At 37.7% G+C, this 27,415-nt stretch overlaps 1 long non-coding RNA gene across 1 annotated transcript in view; it reads right to left on the bottom strand.

The window, feature by feature from the left end:
• LOC310901394 overlaps window positions 1-27,415 on the bottom strand; it is a 191,939-nt gene that overhangs the window by 135,906 nt on the left and 28,618 nt on the right. Inside the window, exons 2-3 of the long non-coding RNA XR_014585758.1 lie at window positions 21,465-21,685; window positions 17,792-17,858 (exon numbers count right to left, since the gene is read on the bottom strand). This is a non-coding gene — a long non-coding RNA (uncharacterized lncRNA). The remainder of the gene's footprint in view (window positions 1-17,791; window positions 17,859-21,464; window positions 21,686-27,415) is intronic.

Here is a 27,415-nt window from a genome sequence, read left to right as displayed (position 1 = left end):
TGTCGTCTAAAATCTTGATTCAGCCAAGCACTTCTGTATGTGCTTTGTTGGAACATGTAATTACTTCCCATTAAAGTCAACAGGACTAAGTAGCATGGTTAAGTGCTTTGCTGAATCAGAGCCTAAATGACATCAGCTGTGCCAGTAAGTTACAGGTGCAAAAAAGACGACCATGTTTTTAAGAAGTCTGACCTTTTTTCCAGCTAAATTCATAACAGGTCTATTTGTGATTTTGTTGTGGATTTAACTTAGTTGACAGATGAGGTTATCAAAGCTAAGTTAGTTCGTACCTTTCATCTCTCAAATGTTGCCATGTTAGTCCTCACTGAGTCTCTAGAAAACAGCGTAATCCTTACAGAAATGAAAAATATACTGAAATCACAAATATTATTCTATTTTGTCAAAAGAAAACAGGAAAATAGAAGGAAAATGCAAACAGTTGTTTGCCCTTGAAATTTTGTAATGTGACAGACAGTCATGGGAAAATGTGCATTAATGTTTAAAACAATAAATAGATAAATAAATAATTCCACAAAAGCTTTCTGAGCACATGCAGGGTTTGCAGCTGTCCTTTACTAGTACTAGTACTTAAATGGAGGTACACAGTATGGAACAGCAGCTAGCAGTACCTAAACATCTATGTGTCTCAATCTTATGAACAATTCAAATCTGTCCTAAAGTCCTCATATGCATCCCTTAAAAACGTTCACCCAAATGAGCCTCTCCCAGAGAGGGATTCACAATGTCACGATACCGTAAATGAAGCATACCTTAATTTTGGATAGACACATAAGTAAGGATGCTCTTACTCAGTGATCTGGTTAAAACCTTTTTGTGAAGCTCACCTCGATGCATGCTTGCTTATGACAGCATCCATGGCAAGGATGTTGTCATAAGTTAATTAGATGGAACACATCAGATACAATGTGCATTAACCTGAGAAAAATATCAGTGACAGCACCTGAAAGAGTCTGAGAAGCAGTGGGGAAGAGAACCAAAAGACAAAATTCGTGAGCATTTGTAACTGTCATCAAAAACTGGTTTACCTTGTTCCATTCGAGTCCTGATGCTGTGAACACATCTAGGTATTCAAATGCCAAGGCTATCATATACGGGAGAGTAACATGGAAAATCTTATCTGTGTGAAAACAACGTCATGAGGTCCACATGACACAAAACTGATGGATGCACCCATGTCACAGAGGTGACACAGGGGACAAACTGAAACACAAAGGAGTGGATCAATGGAATCAAAATGACATGTTTCAAAGTGGACAAATAGCTGGTGGTAAAATAGCCATAGTGGCAGTACAAATAGGAATGCCAATAAGAAATTAGCTATCAACCAAAAAAACTCATCTACAAGCCACACAGACACAACAAGAAAGATATAACAGATGCCATGGGAAAGAGTATCTTAGAATATCTGACCAAAGTCTGGAGTAGTATTACAAGACAGATGAACCTTTAATCACTATTTCCAGACCAATATAGGTTAGGTGCCTTTTCAGAAAACCTCCAGTTGAAGAACATAACATATATTCTATTATTTATTCTATTTATTTCTTTACATTTTCAAATGTGCCTCTCCAAAGATCTAGGGAAAATATACAGATCATTTAGAATTACACACAAAATTCCAGCTAATCCAATGGTCAAAATAAAACCTTCCCAGAACCCTGACCCTCACCCTTCCAAGAAAAGAATCCCACCTTTTGAACCCAGTCACCATCACTCAGTCTACTTCCTAAGAAAAAGCTTGGGAAAATAGTTGGGTTCTTCCACTACCAACCAAGAGGTTAGTGATTGGCCCATGTCAAACATCTAGGGCCACAACGTGCAGTAACAGAAATTATTCTTGACATTCGACTTTTCCTTCTCATCCTCTCTCTGGCATTCCTGCTTTATCTGCAAGTTTATAGTTTATTTTGAAGAAAAAAAAAAAAAAGATTTTTATCAGCCATTTGCCTTTACCCTTCAGTGCTCCCTGAGACCTCCAAAATATGTCCCTGGAGGTAAGACAACCAACATTTTATTGTTTTTTTAATCTCCAACTTTTGCCTCTGTTGGTCCCCAGAGATGGTCACTCCACATGATGAACTGAACAGAAATACTGAGTATCGTAGTGTTTCTCAAACCCATAACTAAATTGTGCAGTTCCTTTCAGCTCGTAGCGTGCCCATTTTATGGATGCATAGAAAGAGAAAAAGAGTCAGGCAGAAATAGAGTCAGTAGAACTGGAAACAATACAGATCTTGTTTCCATCCTGCTTGGTAAACTGTTGAACTAAAGCATTAGGGACATTCTATTTTAACCTATTTTCAGGTACAGTGTCTCTGAAAGAGTTACTTTCATACCCAAGGTAAAGCCAGGTCTATAGATCTCCTGAGATTTTTCCCCCCCACTTCACTGGAAAAGAAATAGGAATGCATAAGTCATAACACATTAAAATGAAGTGGGAGGGTCAGCCTACTTCCCGTGCTGAGCAGCAGATACATTGCTTTTGTGCTGAGTTACCATAGACTTTTTGGATGACAGATTGCAGATAATTAGAAAAAGAACCCTCTAACTGAATACCTATAATCCCATTATTGACTTTTAATTCATAATCTGTACCTTACTGAACTGAGCAGCCATGCTATAAATTTAATACACATGGCATGACAGTCTGCTCTTTCCAAAACTTCATTTGGTAATGGGATCTGCAGATGCTATCTACTGTAATTTATAATAATCATCAGCAAATATTACATGTAATTGATGTTATTTACTGTTTGTAAAACAGGAGGTCAGACATTTCACATTTTAGACCTGAATTATCCCCAGTTTTCACAGAAAATAATGGCTTCTTCACATGAAGTAGGTTTGATGGGTAGGGAGACCAATAACAGAATTTCATCACAAAAAGCAGTAGGCAGGTTTGTGCATTAAAGGAAGCTTTACATTACTCCTAGCAGAAGTTTGTGGTCTGCACATTCCCCCGAGCAGGAAAATACTAATTGAAGACTTCCCTACTCTGATATCTGAGCTTACATGCTTTTTGTATTTCATTTCTACAGACTTACTAGAAGTTACCAGGTGGTTGTTTGTACTTTTATACAGTTAGTAATTTATGCCCAATGTAAGGTTGACACTGAACTCCATGGTGTGGCCAAGTGCTTCTCCCCAAATATCTGCTCTCTTTCCTTGTTACTTATATTATTCTTGTATTTTCTGTGATGGACCTCTCCTGTAACCCTTGGATTTTGCCTCTACACTACCTCATTGTCCTTTCTATTGCCTCTTCAAGAAAGACACTGATTTCACTCCCAATTCCCTCTACAATAACCAATAAGAAATCCGTGAATCACCTTGCACACTGAGCCTAATCATTACCGTGTCTTCTGAAACATAATCTATGCCATTATTTTTAGCAAGAATATTTCAGTCCTTCAAGGTGAGCAGGGGAAATAAGCAGGTTTGAACCTTGTTAATAAGCCTCTTATTTCTACAGTGGTCTCCCTGGGACTGCTTCCCCCTGAGTGCTAAGAATCAAAGACCACTGGTCACAGTTGTGCACAGTGCAGAATTCAGGACAGCCTCAGGTGGGATGCCCCACAGTACACTGGCTGCTCATTAACAAACGAATGTCCTGGACAAGCATCGTTAAAGATGAACATCTGCCCTCAGACAAGAGCTCTAGGGCTGGTTCTTGCTCTTAAATTTTGCTCCTCAAAAGTCAAACTGTTTTGGAGGCAATGCTTGGGAAACCATTGAACCAGTATAGAGAAAAGCTGTAGACAAGGGGAGAGATGTACACAGTTTTTGTATATTAAAAGTGAAGTTCCATTTCTTTTATCAGCAAGTAAAGTAGTAAGGCGAGTAGTAGTTCTCAAGTCAGCCACTGTAGCTTTTGTTTCTATAAAAAGTATTGTACCATCAAGGAATCAAGTTAAATATTCTAAAGTTATTGGTATCTATTTGGGGATGCAGCCCATTTTTTTTGCATAACAACTACAGTTACGGATGTTGGATTTCTTTTGTTTTAGTAACCACAAGTCAGAATTGTTGGTTTATGCACTTTAAACCACTCTCATATATTATTCAGATCACAGTGATAAAAATGGTTTGCATGCTGATATGGGAGAACTCAAGGTTCTTTAGAAAAATGTTCTTCAGCACTTAGCACATGTGCCTTTGCTGCAACCTACCCAGAAACCTGTGGTTGCAGAAACAGCTTTCCACAGATTCATTGCACACATGAAAAAAGTGTAAACGTGGTCAAATGAAGAACTCTGGCAAGATGACCCAGGAAATCCTTAGGGTTGATTGCATTTCCGTGAAAGCAGGGATACAAGTACAATTTTAGTTTCAAAAATCACATACACACATCTTTCAAAGATATAACAAACAAAATGCATCTGAGATATGTCTCACCAAATTAATGTCCACCTAGCAATGCAACCAGTCAAAATAGTTCTGACACAGCTCATCTAGGAATCCATATTACTGCATTTCAGCATTTCTAGCAGACTACTTGGTGTAAATTATTAGCTATAATTCACATGAATGACCTTTCCAGCTCCTGGGTGGAGCAGGCAACAGACTATACACTGAGCTGTACCTCTGTCTGCTTCAAATCCTTTTTAAAGGCATCCAAAGCTATGTAAAGTATGGATCATAAAGCTAATTAGTACACTGTCATTTTTCCCAGTTTGGCCCAAATCCCTCAAAGGTACACTATGTGCATCTGGCATTGATTAGAACTAGCCAGAAAGTCTGCTACCAACTCTTGTTCAAGTCTATAGATCTCCTATGACTTGCAAAGCACAATTTACATTTCCTTTCTTTCCAAGTCTTCCATAAACTAAGATTTAACCTGGAATACATAAATGGTATTGATTTTAAGGTTCAGTTTTAAGTAAAATGAATACTTCAGGTTTAAATGTGCTTTGGTTCAAAGACATTAGATTCTCATTTTCCCTCTTTTGCCTTTCAAATGGATTGTATCCTGCACTGATAACTGTTTAACGAGCACTTCTGATCCAAGGAACATTTGTAGCTCTTGGGAAATGTTAAGTTTTACATGCTTTCGCACTAAACTTTTATCAGAAAATTACCAACAGTCCAGAGACTTTTCTGCCTGTGAGTTAAGAATGCCTTAAAAAATAGGCTATAAGGTCATGTGTGTGCAAATCTTTACCTCACTTCCACTTGCGCTCTCTCTCCTCACTGTTACACTGACTATTTTTTTTCCACCTGCAAGTTTCCCCATTCTTCTTGCCTAGAGGTCACGGAGCCCAAGCTCTAGAATTGCAAATTCAGTTGTTGCAACAACAGTGGCTGACAGTAACTGAGTGGACACCATGGTCCCCATGGTCACATAATAGCCAAAATAGCTGGAATAGCCTGATCTAAGATGCTCTGAAGCAATTGTCATTCTTATCTATAGGGACTACACAAAGTAGCTTTTATATTATTCTCTGCAGTTATCTGTAGCAAAGTGGTTTCCTCTTAGAGCATAGACACAGTTTGTAAAAGGACATTAAGATCCTGCAATTAAAAGTTCTGTGTAAATACAAGGCACATTCTATTGATATTAACCGATAGAGGCCAGGCCTCCCCAGATGGAAGGGTTGTTACACTTCACGGTTTAGACAGAACTTTTCATTAAGGAGGTTATTATGTTTAATATGGGTATCCCAAAGACTTCTCTCCCACTAAGTTAACTGCATTTTAAGCTTTGCCGGTAAAACATTTTTTTTTTTTTTTAACTACATAGGAATATAAATATTCTAATGTTATACCGGAGGTCACAGACATTTTATCTGAAAAGTGTTGTAAAAGAAAAAGGTCCAAACAGTTTCCTAAAACTATGGGAACTTCAGTGCACCCCTTACAAACTGCTACTTAGAGCATATTCATCTGCAAACACAAGATGGAATCCTAACAGCTGCTGTAGATGACATTCAAACTGCATTCAGATACATCAGATTTGCTGCATCTATGCTCTTCAATTGAGCTCAATTAATCTGAACTATCCCAAGCAAGTTTAACCTACCCCTTGGTGTCATGAGTGCAGCTGATAAGCATTAATGCTTTCCTGAGCTAAGCCATAAACTCCTGCGTGGACTAGTAGCCCCCATGCCTGCTTGGGGTCTTCAGCAACTGATAAAAGCTGTTGCTGTCTCAAGTCGTGCCTTGTATCCTGGATGGGAAGTTGTAAGGTGCTCTTTTCAGATATGTAAATAAAAGTCATGGTCATAGGATCCTTCACTCTTGCCCTGAATGAGGTATACCCCAGCTGGAGAGTAAGTGTCCAAAATCCTTCCTTAGGTATACCCAAAGGTTTACAATCACTATCACATTACACCCTGCCTCTCGTGGCAAGGATTTTCAGGCTTTACTTCTAGGTATAGGCTGCAATTTCATAGGCATGGTACAGACAGCAGGTTATCTGAAATTCCCTGTCCTTGCTAACCGCATGCAATGCAGATGTGGGCTATGCTTGAGCTGATATAATCTGTCAGCAGCAATATGGTAATAACTTGGATGCGGGGTAGCACTTCCTCCTAAACCAAGCGTAGCAGGGGAGCTGTCTGGGTGGCTGTACAGCTGTATCCTGATTCTCCCTAGATATTGCATGAAGCCTGCTAGAGTATGCATCTTGCGTGTTTAAATCCTCCATAGCATCTCTTCCTGTGAGCCTAAAACCTTTTTCCATAAATGTTTCCTGGCTAACATTTTATTATGGGAATGCTCACACCAAGGAACTACATAGCTATTTAGACAAATTACTAGGTAGATGTTAAGTTTCTAGTTAGTCGTGGATGACTTTCTCCAACTGAGTAAGTACAGGCAATCAGAGAGAAGATCGTATATTAAAAATCTGAACTCTAACTAGAGTATGAAACTAGGATGGCCAAGAAGCCCAACATTTTCTGTGCCATGCCATTTACATTTACAATAGCACTGTCTCCACATCTGCTGAAAGGTGTTGCAGACAGCAACTATAGGAATATGAAGCCTGAAAATATTTCTCTTCTTGAAGAGCACAAGGGACTCATTACTGTAAATGTTTCCTCTTCACTCCCCCAAAAATTTACCACTGCCAAAGTCTTTCTGGCACCTGCTCAGTGGCTAGGAACACTTTCAAATAGCTGTCACACAGTGGATGGTCCTCAGGGAAGATACTAGATCTTTAAAGTATGGGAACATGAGAAGAGTAAGTATTTATTTTTATTCACTGCAGATATAAGCAAAAACACTATGCTGGAAGAGCACTAACATAAAGTGATTTCTTAGGGGTTCTTTACTGGTATGCCAGTCAAAAGTAAACTAAAGACAACAGTTGTGACTAAAAGACTCTTTTTTCCCATGCATACAATACCTAGTGCTTTTTTGGTAAGAGGAAGTACTGAAAGGGAAGGATGCAATGTATCTGCCCTTGATGGAATTAAAAAAAATAATAATAAAAAATTATTAAATAGCTGTGCACTCAGCTGCAGTGTAAACATCTCAACATTGGTTTTACTTACACTGTGTCCTATGTTATCATGTGCAGTAATTGTTAATTAACTAATGACTTGCATGGAGTTTTATCTCCTTATTCATTAAAAAAAAAAAAAACAGTGAAAAAAAGGTGTGGGAAGTCTTTACAAATCACCTTGAAAGAAGTTTGTCCCCCAAGATTTGGCATCCCTGGAGGAAGACTACAGGTTTCATGACAGTAATCAAGCCCTGTCAGACTTAGGATCCATCTAGTTAAGAATTTAATTGCTTGTAGCATCCAAGAAGTGTAAAATCCACAGAATTAGTGATCTTTTTCTAACATAGTCTCCTTTTTTCTGTCAATTACTGTTGCCATACACTGAATGTGAGGGCTGCACCTAAACTGTAGTTTTTAATAGCCACTGACAGTTTTATACTTCATGAATTTATCCCAATTCTTTTTAAACCCATTTATATCTTTGGCTATCACAACCTCCTGTCAAAGGATACTCCAATTTAATTATGTTGCATGGTAAGTACTCTATTTTGTTGTAAAGTTGCTACTGGACACTCTTATTCAGTTTGTTATAAGCAAAAGTAACCTTTTTTTCCCCTCTTCACCTTCTTTATGACATTCAGTTTTATGTACCACTGTGATATCCTCCTTCAATCACCTCTTTTCAAAGCTGAAATGCTTCCATAATCTCTCCTTACACGTTTCATTCCACATCTTATCAACAATGTCATTTTTTTAAATCCTGCTCTATTACAGCCTGCTCAGATAAGATGATCAGAACTGTTTGTACTTATCAAGATGTGGGAGCACCATAGATTTATTCTGTTGTATAATGGTGCTTTTCTATTTTGTTATCAATCCCTTTCCTAATAATCTTAACATTCAGTTTTTTTCCTGCTGTGAGCAATGGTCTAATGTTTACAGAGAAATATCCACAATGACACTAAAATCTTTTCTGTAACATTAGGTTAGAGTCCATCGTTTATATGCGTTTTAAAAATGTTGCTTTCCAAGTGTGTTACTTTGCATTTTATCAAAATTGATCTCCACCCACCAGCTTGTCATCCAATTACAGGAACTTCCTATAATCCTTTACAGTCAGTACTAAATTCTACTGAACGACTCTGCCTATTATTTTTGTATTTAAAAAGGAACTTATGAAAATACTGAGCACACCTCAATGGCATCACATATAACCTTTTAGAGGAAACAGTGATCACTTATTCCCAATCTTTAGGTTTTAACTGGGAATTAATCCACAAAATGATGTTTCCTTTTCTCCAATAATAGCTTAAATGTCTGAACAGCCCTTCCCCACCCCCTCTGAAATTTGGGCATGCCATTTTGACCAGATGACCCACAAAACAACTGACTAGAACATTAACAGGAGCTGACTTCATGTTTAAAAAAGAAAAAAAAAGCACAACAATTGTACCAATTTTGCTTTTAAATGCAAATTCTTCCCTAACGTTGTGCTGGAAGAGAATTAAAGCAGGGTTATTGGAGTCAACTGGAGCCACACAGACAACTAGAAAGGGAAAGTAAGGCAGTGGTGCTTTGAATCATTGTCATTATGCCCTCTTTATAGGCCCATTACATATGAGCTAAGAGTTTAACGTTCTGGGGCAATGCCTAGAAAACTTCTCATTGGTAAGTTTTCACTTTGAATGAGATGTGTGTAGCTCAGCACCTGTTAGCCCAAGCACTGGGGTCTATGAGTGGTTCCAATGTAAACAGAGCTTTACTGTCTTCCATACTTAACTAAAATGTCCACTGCACTAATTGATACAGCTTTCTTTCTTTGGGCCTCCTCCAGTAACTTGAAGGTCTGAGACATCCTTCATTGCAAAAGAATAAACATATGTAAGCATGTCTGTAAGTACTGATAAAGGAAGGTGCTCCTTAACAATATTTTCAGTGGGCTCCCCAACACATCCAGAATTATTCCATATATCAAAATTGCTTATCGCTGAAATCCTCTCTTTTTGCATATCCTAAGTTCTTTAGATTAGAAGGAACAGAACATCATGTTTAAGAGTATATCTCACAGGTTCAGATCTTACATCTGTTTAATCTGTATCCCTGTGTGAATAGCTTAGATAATACGCATTATTTAAAGCAAACAAGGAGTGCAAAGATAGAGAATAGAACTACTACGAAATAGCAGCTCCGCCGTGAACATCCTCCTCTACTGACCAAAAACATAAATGGCAGTGTTGAATTTCATCTGAACAGTGGCCTCATTAATATTTATTTATATAACAGTACATAAGAGACTTTATCTTAAACTAGAATGGGAAAAAGGACTTTCTCACATAAAGATGATCTCCAAGGTGCAGTATAAAAATAATTCGTCAAGTTATATTTTTTATACATATATAAATATATTTTATTGCTAAGAAATTCACCAGTATAATGGCATCAACTGAGCCTGTAATTAGACTAGAAAATACCTTTGTCCTGTGTCGTTACGTCTGAATGTTTTAATGCAGCAGTCTGAGTCTGTGTGTTAACCAAAGCTTAGATATGCAAAATCAGAGATAGCAAAACGTTAAAAGTTAGATGATATTCAAGTGCATGCTTGTAGCTCTCAGAAAGCGAAAGGCAATCTTAGTTCTTGGCCCACTCTTGCTCCACAATAGCAGAATGCATTCAAGAACTTACTGTGGATCAGTTAGTAAAGTACATTCTTTACACTTCTGGGCCCTAATACGTGTCTTCCTTCTTTTAGGTACCCCATTTAAAACTGAAAATCAAAACAAAAATCCACCTCCAAATCCTTAACCTTTTCTTTAATTGTAGTGAATAAATAGCATTTTTAGTGGCTTTTTCCTTCCTAGCCATATTGAACAGAGTTATAGCTATATTTACCACATTAGTATATAAACTGTTCCATCATCACTCTGCAGTTATGCTTTTAAATAAAGCTTACATAAAGTACTGCTACTTTATAATTTTGACAGATCAATAAAGCCAAGAAAACAGCAGCCACATCTTTCTGGTAGCAATTACTAAGATTACATTAGAGGTATTTAGTGCATTTAGGCTATTAGAACAGTAATGCTTATATTTTATATAGGTGGGGCAGGTAATACCAGCTATTAGTAAGACTGCTTAACAGTTCCTATTTTAAGACCCTGTTTTTAATTTTTTTAGGTGCTCTTAACTTTGAAAACTTCTTTTGGAGTTCAAAATGGAATTTTCCATCTTAGGTATTTTTGCAGAACTATCATAGTGATTTGACAAGCTCAAAAAAAAAAAAAAGAGAGGTAGGCTCTTTTGTCCATGATTAAAAAAAATGGACACCCTCCTCCCTTATCTGGGTGTACTTGTCATTGCTCAAAATATTAAGGATGCTAAAGAATATCAAAGATTTGAAATTTCATGAGGAAAAGGGCTTGATAAATTCTGCTCCTAATTGCTATGTAGAGGTTTCTTAGATTTTGTTAGAAGTTGCTCAAGGAAGACATATCCTGCAGCATTAAGGCCAGGTGTAGAAGCACATGCCCTTTATCTCAAGGGATCTCAGTGAGCCAACACCATATTCAAATACAGAAAAGACAAGAGAAAGGGGAAAGAAGATGATAGTGTGGGGAAATGGGGTTAGAATCCATTAAAAGAAAAAGCACGGACTGATGTGAAGCACATGGACTGAGGCTAGTCCCATGAAAATGGGAAAGAAAGACCAGGTATGTAAAAAGCAGAGGCATAAGAGGTGATATTACCTGGTGAGGCACTAGTGGGCAAAGGTAGAACTGTGGTATCTCCTTTTGCCCCAGTAATTCAAAGAAAGGGACAGAGTCCCTGAGGCTGCAGGAGGTTTCCCAGGAAGAAGAAAAAAAAAAGTTGAGAAGCCAGCAAAGACAGAAAAAAAGGTTGACTTGTCTTTCTTTGGGACTTCACATATCAAGAGATCTGAATATCAGAAGGAAAAGTAAATAAAAATAACAATAATAATAATTAAAAAATAAAAGCAAACAAAGCATATCTGGGCAAGGAGGTCAACTAGATGAAGGAAACACATGGATGAAGCGTTAACCAGAAGAAGGGTGCTGGGATTTGAAGCCTGTATTTTAAAAGTGCTGAATAATCCAGAGAGAGTGGGGTTTGACTTTAATTGAATGAGGACAAAGAAAGCTGTAGGAGAAGAAAACAATGCCAGTTAGTGGCTGCCTTCTAGGACACAGTCCTGCCTGTGACCTGGCTGATGTAGGAAGCCTATAGAGTTGGAGATTATATCAAAATGACATGGACAAGCTTCCAGAAATTGGTTTTGCATTCTTTTAAGTATTCTTTAAATGCAATTTATGTGCATACATTCTCACATATGCTATTAAATACACACTAAATTATATTTTTTGGCTACTTCAAAAAGAGAACAAAGCCCAATATTTAAGATTGCTGAGTGAAATTTTCTTTCCCTTCTTCCCCCACTTCCCAACCTAGCATCCTTGAAATCCCACTTGAAACATCAGAAACTGAAACCATATCTGATTAATCTCCGATGAGGTTATCTACTCTTCTTCTGATTCAAGAACCTTTCCCAGTCCACTTTTCAGAACAAAGCTCACTTTTCAGAACAAAGATGGAAAACGGCTGAAATTACTACTTTATGCAGTTTCTTTCAACATATGCTCAAGAGTGTGGAGGCAAAAAGACTAATATTCCAGTGCTAACATGCCATATAAACCCTAGCTTTATATCAGCTGAGTAAATACTGCTGATAAAATAATGTTACTATTAGCTGTCAGAATGGGTTAAATTCATCTCATTTCAAAGTTGTTCCATTGAATGAAATATAACAAAAGAACTGAAACATTTTAATTTTTCATTTTATTGTCACTTCTATCTTTTGATCTTCTTTCAGAAGAAAGAAACTGAAAGGACTTTTTTTTTTTTTTTTTTTCAGAATATTAGCCAGTATGATCCCTAGTCCATTATATATAACACTATTAGACCTCAATATCAAAGCACATGAATAAGACTGGTAACTAAACAAATCAGAGGTTCCCTTTATAGGGTCTATACAAATCAGTCCAGTTACTAGTAGATGTGGATAATGACTTGGATTCCGTTAGCTACTCTAAAATTTAAAAAGTGAATAAGAAATTACTCACTTATTTTTTCCTAGCATTTTGCTTCTCATTTCTTAGCTATAATCACCTTTTCCTTCTGGTATTCTATCTTTGGTTATTCCTACACCTAGTTGTTATTTTAGGGCCAGAAGAGTAAGGCTGAGACTCTGTAAATCATCTGGAGCTCATGATGTTTGACCATTGTAATTCTGCTTAGGAAAAATATGCTTGTATTAAATAGGAAGAACATCCACAATAAAGAATATTTGAATAAAACATTGAGGCTTAGCTTTCTTACATTAAATACACAGCTGTTAATTAACACTGTAGAAAATTGTTAAGTTACTACCTATATTATTTGTCAATAGCTAAAACAACACGTAATTAATATCAAAAGGAACTGCATAACCTTAGTAGTTATAGAAATCAAAGAATGAATAGGTGCTAGAATAAGTCAAAATGTTTAGAAAATAGAAGATTCATAAAGGAATGTGTCTTTATTGTTGAAGGCACAAACTGGCTCCAGATATTAAGAGAGGGAAATATGAGTTACTTCTAGTTGGCACGAAAACGTACTATAAAACCAGTTAATCTTTCTCATATGGAAGGTATCTAGTAACTGCCAGTTTTGGAGAGTTACAGTGCTATTTTCTTATCTAAAGATGCGTAGAAGATAAGATACGCATATCTGAAGAACATTAGTTTAGCTGGATCACAAGTCTATTTTCAAAATTGCAGTCTCTTTCAGAAGTTACATGATTTAGACTGTCTCAGTCTTCAAGATTAAGGACAATACATCTGCGTTTCAATACATAACAGAAAGAATACAGGAAACTGTTTCTTTGGGACTTCACATATCAAGAGATCTGACCACCAGGCGGAAAAATAAAAATAATAATAATAATTAAAAAAAAAGCAGCAAAAGATATGTTCAGATCTTTGGTTCAAAGTTCATGTTTGCTTTCAACTTTTTACCTTCTAGGGCTGAACCTGAAATCTACAGCAAGTGAAGGAAGTTAAGCGTTTCTCTTCAAGATCTCAAAGACAGAACCATTTGCATTAGTAAAGTACACTGTATATACACATAAGTGGTAAATCCAGCCCATGCAGAAGCACAACCCAACCACAAAGGCTACCTGTAGAAGCAGCTATTTGCCATTGTGCTCCAGATTTTAGGAGGCACCAAAACCTCTATTTCTGCCTGGACAAAGCTTCACTTGTGTATACACAAGTGCATAACCTGGAATACAACCAGAATTCAGTTTGAGGGGACAGGTGACTCAAGAAAAGAGTTATAACAAAGCTTACCAAACATTTCAGAGAGTCACAGAATGTAGAGGGGATGAAGCAGATGCAGATGGGGTCTAGAAGTAGTGAAATTCACACTATTTCTAATTTAGACATGTTTGATCCGTGTTAGCATCACTCTCACCCAGCCAGAATATTCAGTCATTATACCAATGAAAAAAGCAAAATCAGCCACTGCCTTGATACATTTATCGCCTCCTATGTGCCCCACTTCACAAGCTAGCCTGAGCTGCCATTTCCCCTTTTATGTGAGGTTGGGAGAGGTAGCCAAATCCCTGCTCAGTATTATGGCACAGGGGCATGCCTGCACAAGGACTACATGTCAATTAAATATTTATGAGGAAAAAAAATATAGAGAAACTTATTACACTGCTACAAGTCTGTGGTTCAGAGGTACACATGGTACCCCATGACACTGGTAAGACAGAAAAGCACAGAAGGATTTGAGGTCTGAGGTTATGAAGTTGAAGGTTTATAAAGTTCTGGTGGGGACAGATGCTGCCATACCCCAGGTAAGGGCTGACATAGACAGAGAGGCAACCCTTGGAGAGATTTCTCCCATCCAGGAGAATCTTTGTTTTCCCCTGTTTTAAGATTACCATTACTTCATTCTAAGAATGTTGTTCCTATTTTTGAGGCTACATATACCTCCTATCGATTTCAGTTTTGTAGTGTAACAAACAACACAACCTTGGGTAACTAATTAGGGTTCTCAACCTATAGAGCCTGCTCTCAGACAGACCTGCAGAGCTATTATTAATTTTAGCAAGGGCTGCTGGGACGTAGCTGAGGATAAAAGCAGACCATATGATCAACAGGGTCTAAGCCTACCTCATATGGGTTTGCTGAGGCACAAGAGCAGATAGGGCTGAGCTCTCTACCTCTCCCTCATCAGCCCCCCAGTGTGTGGCTGCATCAGATGACACAGCAGTGTAGCTTGTTTGTTCAGACTGGAACTGAATTTCCCCTAACAGCTACAGGAACCATAACTACCTAATTTCTGAAGCATCATTCTTAAAAAAAGAGCACTTTAATAATCTTTTTACTATACATTAACTTTGCCATGAATTTACACAACATACAGGTAAATTTATAACGATACACTAATTTATTCAAACACTACATGTAATGAATATTGAGATTGAAGTTTATTGAGACTCAATCTCCCACAGGAGAGATTGGTGAACCCCAGGTTGCCAACATAACTAATTCAGGCTTCTCACACTATTCTTGATGATACAACCTTAACTAAATGACTGCTATTTTTACAGCAGGAAGTATACTTCAATCAGCTCATTGCTATTCAGCATTTCTTTCCATTCTGTTGTCTTTATGCATTGCATTACTTAGTTTAAATCTAAAATAGGGTATTTTTTATAAAATAAAAAGCACTGATTCAAGATCATGTTAAAAATGATGATCTTAAGTTTCTAATGCTGACACCTTTATTTCTTTAAAGGAAGGTGACATGTTATAAGCAAACTTAAATTAAAAATAAAAGTGAAAAGAAGTTTCATCCCACAAGAAGAAACACATAAAAGCTCAATTCTAACTACAGGCATCAATCTCTACCCCAAATAGATACCCATACAAGTTTACCCATCTTGATTTACAGCAGTGGCTTTGTTTTAAAACTCCATATAGAGATCCATATGACATACATTATGAAGCCCTAAATTTATTCCTTAGTAGAATCTCAGAGGCTTAAATCAATAAACACTATAGCCAGTTTTAGGAACTACAAATATTTATTAAACCTCCCAAGGGGAGAGAATGTACATTTATGATGGCTCCTGTCAGTCTGTGCACTATTTATGCCACTAATGGACAGGACTGAACAGAAGTTACTGTCAGCTGAAACAAGTTTTCTTTCTACTTTTTGTTGATAGCAGATTACTCACACATAACTAATTCCATGATGCATTTTTAGCTATTAGTATTAGCTGCTAATCTAGACAGCCTATGGTACTGGTGCCACTTCTGTTTCTTTCTTCCACATCATCCATTACTGTTTTCTTGCACAGTCTGTTGCAAGAGTTTTTGCCCTTGTTCTCTCAGAGAGCTTGTCCTGAGGACTGTCAGGAGAAGAGCTCTCTTACATACTGATATATAATTTCTGGCACAGGGGACACACAAGGCCAGAGCTTTGGAGAAAAATCACAGGAAAGCCACGAAGAAAAGTCACTGAATCCAAATGCACAGCTCAGGGGCTTCATTTCCCCAAATCCAGTTATTCTGGCCATGAAGTATGTGGTGCCTGCTACAAAGCAGAAATAATAGGACAACACCAAACACCACTAATTTCCAGAACTCCAGTAAATAATTGTCGGATAAAATAGAAGAGAGACCACTGACACTCCTGTCTGTAAGTATAAATACAGGGTGAAATATACCTTTAAAATGAGGGCGCAAATCACTCAGTCTCCTAAAAAGTGGTCCAGCAAAATGCAGGGACTATCTGGTGTGTGCTAATGCAGTGTGCTGATGGGCAGGAGAGGGAAGATATTAGATAGGTTTGGACATGGAAATGGAAAGCAGCTCCCCTCCCGCTAAACTCAGCCACTGCAAGAGTAGAAAGTTGTTCTAAAGCGTGCTCTCATTTCTTTCCTACTAAATGCATTACTTTGTTGCTCTTTCATTTTTCCTTTTTGTTATTCTTTTGAATACTGGCCTTAACTCCAGTACCTGTGATCTCATACAATCTTTCTCACTTGTGCAAAGCGAGTGAGAAGTGTTATTCTGTGAAAACGGGAGCATTTAACAACCCTTACTGATAGGTACTGGAATAAAGGAGTGCCAGATGAAGGCTTTAGTCTTTTTTTTTTAAAATCACAAAGATAGCAAGATGCAAAGCAACATAAAGCAAGTCTCATTACCCTCAGCATGTCATGACTTTCTACAGAAGGTCATGGCATTGGGCTTGTCAGGTGTGAGATGCTCCAGGTGACACTTATTTCTTTCCTCTGCCATATGTCTGTGTCAGCTTGCACTGTCAGAGTATTTCCCTTTGATAAAATCCACATCACGCCCAAGAAGCCAGATTTTCAGCCTTTTTTTTCTTTTTTTTTTTCCCCAAACCAGAGACCTAGAATCTAAGGCTGAGATCTGGCCAGGTACAGACAACTGTAAACAAGTCACATTTCTCCATCAGAAGATCCAAGCAGAAATAAGACTTCTAGTTCAAGCAACTTTGACTGCTTTGTTTATGCCCAGCATTGTTTCTTGATTCTTTCTTTAATAGACACTTGTTTGCTTTCAGCAGGTAACTGTGAGTCTGAACATGTTGTTTTTGAAGCGTGTTTACTGAATAGAATGGAAAATCTGTACCTTGCCCACCTGCACCAGCTCTGTATCTATCCCAGATATCTTTTTAAAAAAAAACAAACAAAACCAACACTGCCAAGAGTCTGTCTCTGCAAAAAGTCCCCTTGTTCTATATTTGTCTGTATTGAACCGTCATTGTCTTCTATTGATTTTTAGATAATCTAACTCTCTAAATAGCTGGCAGTAGTGTTCTTCATTATTCACAGTTTTATCCATTTATAGTATCATCCATCTGTGATTTTTGTTGTTTTTCTCTTTCTTACTTTCTTACCTATTTTCTCTGACTTCGCCAAACCAGTTTTCTTATTATTATGTGAACCTAAAGAACTCTGCTTAGGCAACAATCTGAAGCTAGAATAGCATCATTAAATTTGCACCTAGCCTTTGAAGTACTCCTTATACACTCTCTACACTTACAGAAACCTCAGAAAACCTGAAAGAACTTGCTCCAGTTCACATACAGGATTTGCTGTTAAGTTGATTAAAGTAACAAGCCACACACACAGTTCTCCTCTAGCTCAAGCCACAAAACCATCATGATATAAAATAGGAAACATACTACTCTGTCACAAACATAGATTTAAATCTTTATTCTTACCTTGTGTTGGTTTGTAAGGCAGTAAGTACTCAGTGGAAAATAGGAGCATTCATCAGCATTTTTTCACCTACAAAACATTCACAACAAAATAAGATTTTGAAATTTTTGCAGTCTTTAAAACAAAGAAAACATTTTCATTTACAGCTGTACAAATGTAATGTACAAAATGTACGTACATACTTGTATAAAGATTTTGAAAGCACATAACAAAACCACAAATTGATCAGATGTGTTACAACAGGCCTACCTTTGCCTTCTCTTTAAGGAGCTCTGGAAAGGAGAGGAGGTTTCAAACAGGCTTCAGCATTATTGAGCAATAACCAAATGGCAAGCACCTGTCTCACACACCCTCACAAACATTTCTCACCTAGCTTTTCCAGGGAAGGCTGCCTGGTTTCCTCCCTGAATTGTTACCTTAAAGGCTCGCAGAAGGAGATCTAAAGCAAACCAGGAGGCCTAGCTATGCAGAATGACCGACCCATCTATTAATTACTTAAATGACAAAATAGAAACCTCATCCCATACTTTCTCTGGAGGCTGCTTTCTGCCTAAGGCTTCACTGCCTGAGATGCACGCAGAAATACTTTGACACTGGAGCTGCTGCTAATAATGCCCGTGTCCTTCGCCTGCTATTTAATCCAGGCTGGCCCTATAGAATAGCTTTTCTTGACACTGCATAGACTAACACCTGAGCAGCAACATAGCATTGACCACAGCCTTGACCTATTTCCCAGAGCAACTAAGCTGGTTTGAAAATCACATGAAGAACAGGACAAAAAGTATAGCACATGTGGGCTTTAGGAAAAGGATTGTCATGTTCAGGAACAGAAAACAATAAAAATTGTTTATGTGGTGTTGTTAAAGAGATGCAGGTTTGTAGGCTGAAGAAAGTAATTTGCTTCAGCAGAATAAACTCCTTATGATTAAAGGAAGTAGAGTTCCAGTATATAAACCAACACCTCTCAGTAAATCAATAAAAATGGGAAAAAAAAATACATACCAACTTCATGTCTCAGAATTACTTTTTTTTCTCATTATGTGTGAAGTGGGTTAATCTCTCCCATATATCATATAAATGCCATACATTTTGCTAAGCCTTCTTGAATGATATCAAGAAGCTTTCTGAGAACCAAATAATTCAGCCTAATCAGTACCAAATAAAACAGTTCTCCGTCATCAGGGATGTGGATAATATGGAGAAAGACTGTCTGGGATGCAAGCAAAATGTTCAGTGCATGCAGAGCTGGCCATGCAGGCTGGTGCAGCATGGACAGTGCTGGGAGCCCAGCACATAATCCTGGCTCAACCAAGCTGGTTCTGTACTTCACCCTGTTGCTGGTGGGTCTCCATGCATGGGGGAACACTGCTCAGAGATCACTCCACAGCAGCTCTGGGTCTGGAAGATACTATCTAATCTGTTATTAAGATAACAGCACCCCTAACCACTAGAACAATGAGAAAAATAGGAGTGGTCCTTCAGTGTGTTGAAACAGATTTTCACTGCTGTGCTGTAATAAAAAGTTATTTTTGAAAGCCATTTTTTTCCCCCTACCTTTATCTGTGGGTTATAAGAACTATCTAACAGTTTTATTATGTTTGTACTGACCCCAAACTGCCTTCTGTTCAAAAAAGGTTGATGTTTTTGTAGATATTTATGTAATAGATAAATAAAACCAAGATGACAATAAACAGATAAATTATAAATGAGATTTAATCATTAACATTCACTCAACTACATGTATCTGTACCCTGAGACTGTCATTATTTGGCCTTCAGTGTTTGTGTATGATAGGTTTTCATTTACTTGTGTACTAGTGCCCAAACCTTTACAGATTTGTCCCATGTCTCATATACAGAATCTGTTGCAGATGAGGGCAGGAACTCAGCTGGCTTTATGGACAGATGAAAGTACGCATAACACCGTAAAGGTTCAACACAGATGGAATTTCTTGGTTACTGACATCACTTGAAATGGTTACTGACACTATCTGAAATATGTCAGTAATTATCTAATAGAAAAAGTAACTCAGATGACTTTTTATTTTTCTGAAATGTCCTTTCTCACCTCAAATAAATACATATCATTTTATAAAAGGTCTAAGTGACTTGCACTTTTAATTTTATTTGTTACATATGATTACATTCAAGTCACTGAATGTAACAAAATCTGAATGAAATACTGCTTTCCCTTTCTAAGCCATAGTTTATCCATTGATGAATTTATGTTTAAATTTAGTTCTGCTGACATTCTATTAAATACTACATGATCAAAATCAGCATCAAGGGGTTTTCTTCACCTTTTAAAAATATTTCAAGTCAGCTTTACCAAAAATTTTAGCAACTCCTTACTCAGTAACCTTGAAATTGTAAACGTATCACAAATGCAGCATTATCAGAGATATAAATGGGCTCCAAAAGGGCAAAATAAAGAAAAAAAAATCTAACTGCAACCCCAAATCTCCTGACTCTTGTCTTTTCAAACTCTGAAAGTCCAAAAAATCTCAAAAAGCTGATGTTAGTGTCTAAATTCAAAATGCTACCCCAGAGAATTATGCTTTCCTCAACTGCTTCTATGTGCACAGCCATTTTGTGAGCATAAACCTGTTTTCCACCTGAATGTTTTTAACATTACTTTTTAAACAACAAAAAAATGGGAAGTAAAAATAACTCTGGCTCCATTATGCAGTGAACACAGGCAGACCTATAACTTCAGTATGACTCCATAACAGAAGCTGTCCACTGGTGTCCCTACACATCCCTTTTTGCACAAGCAGGCTTAAATTAGTAAAGACATATGATGCATTAAGCCATGCACATTACACTGTTCAGGCTTGAAAGTGCCTAATGTTGAATAAAATTTCCCACCAGCTGTTTTATGTTGGTTTGTGCTCTTATTGGAACTATTACATAATTTGTGGAAAGAAGAATTAGCAAATCGGGTTTTGTTTTGTTTTGTTTTGTTTTTCTAAAGAAAAGCAGCGTATCATTTGATTTCATAGAAACAGAATAAAACAAGTTTTTTATTCAAATTGGAAAAACAAAGGGGGTTATAGTAAATGGTCATAGCACCATCACTTTCAGAATGTATTAATATACTGTGAAGACACGTCTGCATCACAGCAGTGTCATAATTAACGGTATATCTAAATCAAAATTTTTCTGCCTGAATTATCACAGCCTCAAACCTTTATGTACACTGACTTACTGCAACATATGAAACAGATGGCAGAAAAATGATAAATAATATGTTGTATACCATTTTTCAAGCCAAAGATATCCAGCGAATGCTACAAAATGTATGTAATATTAAATCAGATTAAATGAGTGTGAATGCACACACACAGAGGATTTAATTCTGATCTCACTGGAGCCAATCATAAAATTACGAATTGCAACAGAGTTAACATTTCACCTATTGCAAATCTGTGCACACAGAGAAATGCTGTCTCCTCTGAGATGGAAAGTGGAAGCAAAACAGCATGCATGATAAATGACCCAGTCATTAGGTTCTCACCTGAGTTATTACAGAAATGGGCTGCACTACCACCAGCTGGTTTTGAAAAGTTTTGCTCATGTTTGGAAAAACTGCTGAATGTCTCCTTCCAGGAGAAAATGTGGGGCTAAGACAGCATCGGTAAGACAGCTAAGCCTCTGGGAAAGAGTTAAGACTTACCTCTCCTCCCGGTGAACTATCTCAGATGGGTTCCTTCTCATTATGCTTGCTTCTGTGAATCCCCCTTTTTTCACCACATTGTAAAGAAGTCGGTACCTAATTTGAGCATTGCAAAACTCACTAGTGTCTCTGCTTTAAGAGGCAGCAGACTTTCACATCAGAAGATGCCAGCTGCAGAAGTCATCCACACCGCAAACTGTGTAACTTCCACGGTGGTCCAACTGTAAAAGATGAAAACAAAATCTCAAACTGGCGTTATGTGAGACTTTCTTCAGGAAGACATGGGAGTTTTCATCCTTTTGTCACTGCATTAGGACTTTTATTACCACATACTTGGACTATATAATCTCTGTGGGAGACAGATTACACATAGGATGAAAACAAAATCTATTTTTAATGAGAAATAAGACCAAGAACCAGGACCATTAATAAGTAGAAAGGCCCAAGGGGATGGAGCTGCCATGATAAATGAATCTTACCATGTAGCAAGTGAAAAAAATCACAATTATTTTTTCTTTAACGCTACCTAATCTTAGCATATATGTTTTTCCTAGAGGTGAATGTGGGCTTAGTCTCAGAGTCTGTCTGCTAATGCACATACATAATACAGGCTTTTTTGGACAGGGAGAGGCAAAGAAGACATTCAGAAATTACAGTAGGGCTTAATTTGTGCACAAAAGCAAGTTGAATCGGACCCTCAGAGCTGGGTATCCCCCTGGCAGCATACCCAGGATAGGAAAGGTGAATTCACTGCCCATTCACATTCATCCGTGTGTAGATTTTAGACTGAGTGGTCTGATTTCCCTTCTTCCTTGACAGAGCCCAAATGACCCTTATGGTCCATATTTGTGCTTAGTGGTACCAATCGTCAGTATAGCTAAAAGTAGTCACCAGTGGGAAGCATGTGTTAAGTCTCAATGGAGAAACATTATCTGAGTAAAGACTATCTGTAACCTTATTTCCAAGGACTTATATTTTATTTCAAATGCTGAGCACTGGTGGGTGAGAACACTCAGGATCAGGCAGAGGGAGATGACACTTTTTCAAAATAAAGAGGTCAAAAATTCTTCAACATCAGTTTCTGTATACTCAACACCCTCTTTTCTATTTTTAAGCACCAGCCAAGCAGGCACTTTTTCTGGTTAACACGTCCACACAGGTTTCCTTGGCATCCCTCAAAACCTGGCAGCACTATTATATGTGAATGCGGCACTTTTCCATCAATGGACAAACTACTCTGTTTCCACTTCTTGTAATATTAAACCCTCAGAAGACGCCTTTGTTGACTGATAGATGCCTCTTTCCTCTTCCCCCTCCTCTTACCGCACTGGGATTGGAGGCCTGCACTTCGTGAGGGTTAATATTTCTGATTTTCTAATTTACACAGTTAAAAAGATTTCCCATGGAAGGCCAACTTTATGCAAGGGAAGACTAGTTTAAAAATACAAAATCCCAGGGAAAGAGAAATGTGGAGAAGTACTTCAGCAACGTAGTTTAAATTCAGCCCTGTAAAAGCTCACATGAAATATTCATACTTTAATGTCCACAAAGTAGTTTAATCTGATCTGCAGAATCACAACTCTGGCAGTATAATATGTCCCATGGCCATACAAAATGCTGAAGTGAGCAGAATATGTCCTTATTGCTCTGCCAGAGAAATTCTGACCTGCAGGCTCTGGTGCAAAGCACTCACTAAACACCCTGTATAACTATTTAATGTATGTGCCCTCTGGAAGTGCTGAGGGCTTTTCTCTTTAGGTGTCTGCCTCTGATCCTAGCAACGGACAACGTTTCTTTGTTCAGTGACCTTATGAATAGAAGTGCTAAGATCTAGAAAAATTATTAACAGCATCACAGTCTATAGTGCAGGACAGTGGTAATCCAGATTTCATCCTAAACTTTATTATGTGGAGAAATACAACTACAGAAATTTTGGGTTCCTCAAAATTCTTCAACTGTCATCACTCAATTGAACCAACACTATTTATTTGCTTTCCAAAGCAACTCTAATAGATTTATCTGTTGCTCAGAATAACACCATGATAAATAAATTATCACTTAAACACGACGGATTACTAACATTTCCTTTTCTAATTATATTTATGACATATTACTTGGTCTTGTTTTGTTTAAAAGCTTACATATGTTTTCCTCATTCCTGTAATCTAATCTAAGGTGCAAAGCCTGGGTCTGTGCCAGTGAACCCCTTTGTTAATATACTGCTGTACTAGCAGAGTCCATCTGGAGTTACTGTTCTGCTTGATGTCACACGGCAGATCCTACCTGCACAGAAGATGAAAGGACATTCAAGGCACGTATCTAGGGATGACAGTTTTCTTTGTGACGAACCACAGAGTCACAGCTTGTTAAGTAAGACCGTGACAGTGATAAAAGACAAAGCCATCATTTTATAGCAGAATATGGCCTATCTGTACATGACAAGCCATACTATCTCTGCTCACACATGCTGACATCTCATAATGCATTCTCCCAAGTGCCGGACAGAAATAGTCCCTGAAGACAGCACCACCAGAGAGTAATAGCATACTGCTTATCTAGGAGCAAATGAATGGAAAAAAAACTGAAGTGTACAACGTGTCCCTATTAACATCGCAGATAAAGGGAGCTTTCAGTTTAAAGTGTTTTCTATTTTGTGCCTGTTTCATTAAAGGTTCAGTAGGATTAGAATCAAACAATAAGAACAATTAAGTTGCCTTCATCGCAAATAATTTTGACTTTCAATCTTTCCAATTTATTTTTATTTTTATTTTTTTTAATGTTCAGAGTAGATTTACAAAAATTCTGTTCGCAGTCCTAATCCTCTTTTTTTTTTTTTTTTAATAGGGACTGTGTCTCCATACTGTGAGTGCAAAACCCTACACTGTACTTAACATTCTTCACACTTGACATCTTCCCAGACTGTCCAAACATCATTAGCTGGTGCTCACAGGCTCCCAAGCTTCCCTGCAGGGTGAAAGACCACGAGACTGTAGGTTATGCCAGGAGGCTAAATGCTGGGCACTTCCTGGAGTAGGTGGCAGTAGGGGATAGGGAGGGGACATTGTCAGCAGAGAGCAGCAGCAGAACTTGAGGATGGTACCCTGCATCACGGTGGGGAATGGGAAAGGCCAGAGGCTGCCTGGGGAAGAAAAATCAAGGAAGACGCATCAAGTAGGAAAAGATTTCATCTGAAAGAAGAGAGGAGGGAAATAGTAACTAGGGCTACAAACTAGTTGGGGCACATAAAAATGTCCCTTTTGCCTCTAAAGGTATTTTTCAGTTAAATCAGACCCTTATCTTAGTTTTAGAACAAGTATTTTACAGTCCACAGAGAAAACCTTTAGTGATGTATCAACCCTGGTATTGGTGAAAATTGCAACCCATTTTGCTGTAGTGATCCGCATGGAAATCTGTGGCTTTCTATGCTCTCAAATGGACAGAGTAGCTCTGATACAAATGCAGTTCACAGGAGAAAAGCAAACCAACAACACCACAAATAAGCAAACAAAAAAAACTGTGTGAAAGAAAAAAAAAAAAAGATTCTCAGAGATAGCCCTGGGTTGCTGTGAAATTAGCAATGATGCTGTGACACAAATACTGCTTACCAGTGAGAGTGAGTAAATAGGGTTAATGTGGGTGTTCATTCTGAGTACCAATCACACGGGCTAACCTGAGAAGTATGCCTAGTGCTGTTGTACATTTGAGATGCATTGGCCAGGGGTTGCAAGTCTTTAGAAGTGACAGTGAAAACCTGTCTGTCACTCTCATCTAGAGTTGCATGGTACACACATCTCCCTTTCCTACAATACAATCATCCCTGTTGCTGAATCCTTTAACTCATGACCTAACACACCCAAATGTCTCATTCTCACTTGCAGTGTAACCCAGCCACAAATACCTGCAAAAGTCACTGGTTAATCACCTTCAAAAATTTTCTTGGTGACACCCACAAAATGTTGATAAAGGTTAAGTAGCAAACACCTCAAGACTGCTGCCCATCATACTGCCAAGCATTGCTTTTAGTGTTTGCTTGTACCCTTACTGCCTGTTGAGTGAATGTCTCATCTTAATACATAAACGTTGTTTGGTATGTGTAGTGTAAGTAAATACAATAAATAACAGCAACATTAATCGAAGTATTCAATAGTAAGCCTCGATGCCCATTTTTATTGTTATTGTAGTTAACTCAGCATTTCTGATTTGTGTCACAACTTTTTATATAAAATCTTTCAAAGATTTTATTTATACTTCAAATCTTACATTGGCATTCAGTTTTCAATATCTTCATTTGTATATTTCCAGTACCTTCCTCACTTATCCTCCTGAATATTTCAGGAAGTGTCATCCTTTCAGTCACATTTTCATACCTTCTTTTAAGGGGTTCCTTAGACCTGGAACTCTTAGACCTGGAGGTCCCTCCTCTGATTTTGTTTTACAGGAGTCAAGGGAACAGCAACATTATATTCCAAGGCAAAATGTTAGAGAAATAAACAATCTTTAAAATGTTTCAGGCACTTGATATTTGAGAATCTGCATTTAAGTCATACAGAACACGTATATATGACATAATGAATGTGGTACACAGAGTTGCCATGATAACAAGATCAGAAAACACAACACAGTACAGTGCTGTTGCAGTGCGGGTCCCACAGACTGATACACCTCAGGTAATAAATGTCTCAGCTTCGTACGAGTTTGGACAGGCAGTTTCTAGTTCCAGACCTACCAGCAGTCATAACTAATTTGAGATCACCACTCCTTCACTGGTGTGCAGTACAGACACAGCCATAGTTGGTCTGATGTTCAGCTCCATCCTGTAAAGTCTGAGGTATGTATTTGCATATCCCTAATAGTCAGGTAACGTCTCAGCTCTTCTAATTTTGCTGTGGATGACAGTCCTCTTTTTCAAAGCTCTCAGTCCTGAATTTACGTGATTAGGTGAGAATTTCAGATTTCATCTGAAGTGAAATTCAGATAGAATTAGAGAAGAATGATGAAGAATTTAGAGAAGAATGATGAAGAATCTGAATTTGTACAGAGAGAACTGCTTTTTTGTTCCTATTTTTTTTCCTAATTTTTCAGCCATTCTAGTGATTTGGGAATAATCTACTCTTGATGTTTTATAGTTAGCTCTACTGAAGTACTTTGTTGACTTGAAACAGACTGATTTTTTAGCTTATGAACTCATTACAAATATTGTTTATTCATGCAAGAATCATACCTAGTTATAAATTCTGAACATAAACATAAATTGCAAAAATGTCTTCCAAACTTTAAATTAAGATACAAGTGTTTTGGTAATTCATTTTGAAATGTTCTAGCTTACCTTTCTTTCTAACCACAACCATCATATTATTTTGAAATTGAAACAGACAAAGCATTTTATGAAGACAAACATCACTACCTGAAAGGGAAATTTTTAGAGATTCATAAACTATAGCTAGCTTTTCCCTGAAGCTTTTAAGCTTCCTGCTCATCATGGCTCCAGTCTGGACTACAAGTGCCAAAACGCCACAAAAACAAAACAAAACAAAACAACAACAAAAAAACCCACACTGTTCTCTCAGTATTTGGTTTAGTGAGAGACAGAAAGTGCTGGTAACTTTGTAAGGAAAAAATGCTATAGTAAAAATCCAGCTCGCTAATTTTCTCTGTAAACTGATTGAACACTGTCCCATGTGTGGTCAACATTAATGTTTTGGGAAGGTTTCACATAATTTTTGAATGGGCTAGACAGAAGCCTAAATCCGCCCTTGGTGACCTTTGCTGTTGGGTTAGTGTGAACATGCAGAAAACACACCTATTGACCAGTGAGCCCTGCTATTGCCATTGTTTTTTGCTATACTTTTATCTCATTAAGCAGCTCCTAAAGTCATACAGGAGAGTAAAAAAAAGTTAGAGATATTTCCCATGCAGGGCAGGAGCTCCAGGCTCTCTCTGTGGTTATCGGT

This window comes from Anser anser (assembly GCF_964211835.1).
Source record: "Anser anser genome assembly, chromosome: 6".
NCBI classification, from domain to species: Eukaryota; Metazoa; Chordata; class Aves; order Anseriformes; family Anatidae; genus Anser; species Anser anser.
Note: the sequence above shows the minus strand (reverse complement) of the source record. Positions and strands in the feature narration are given on the sequence as shown.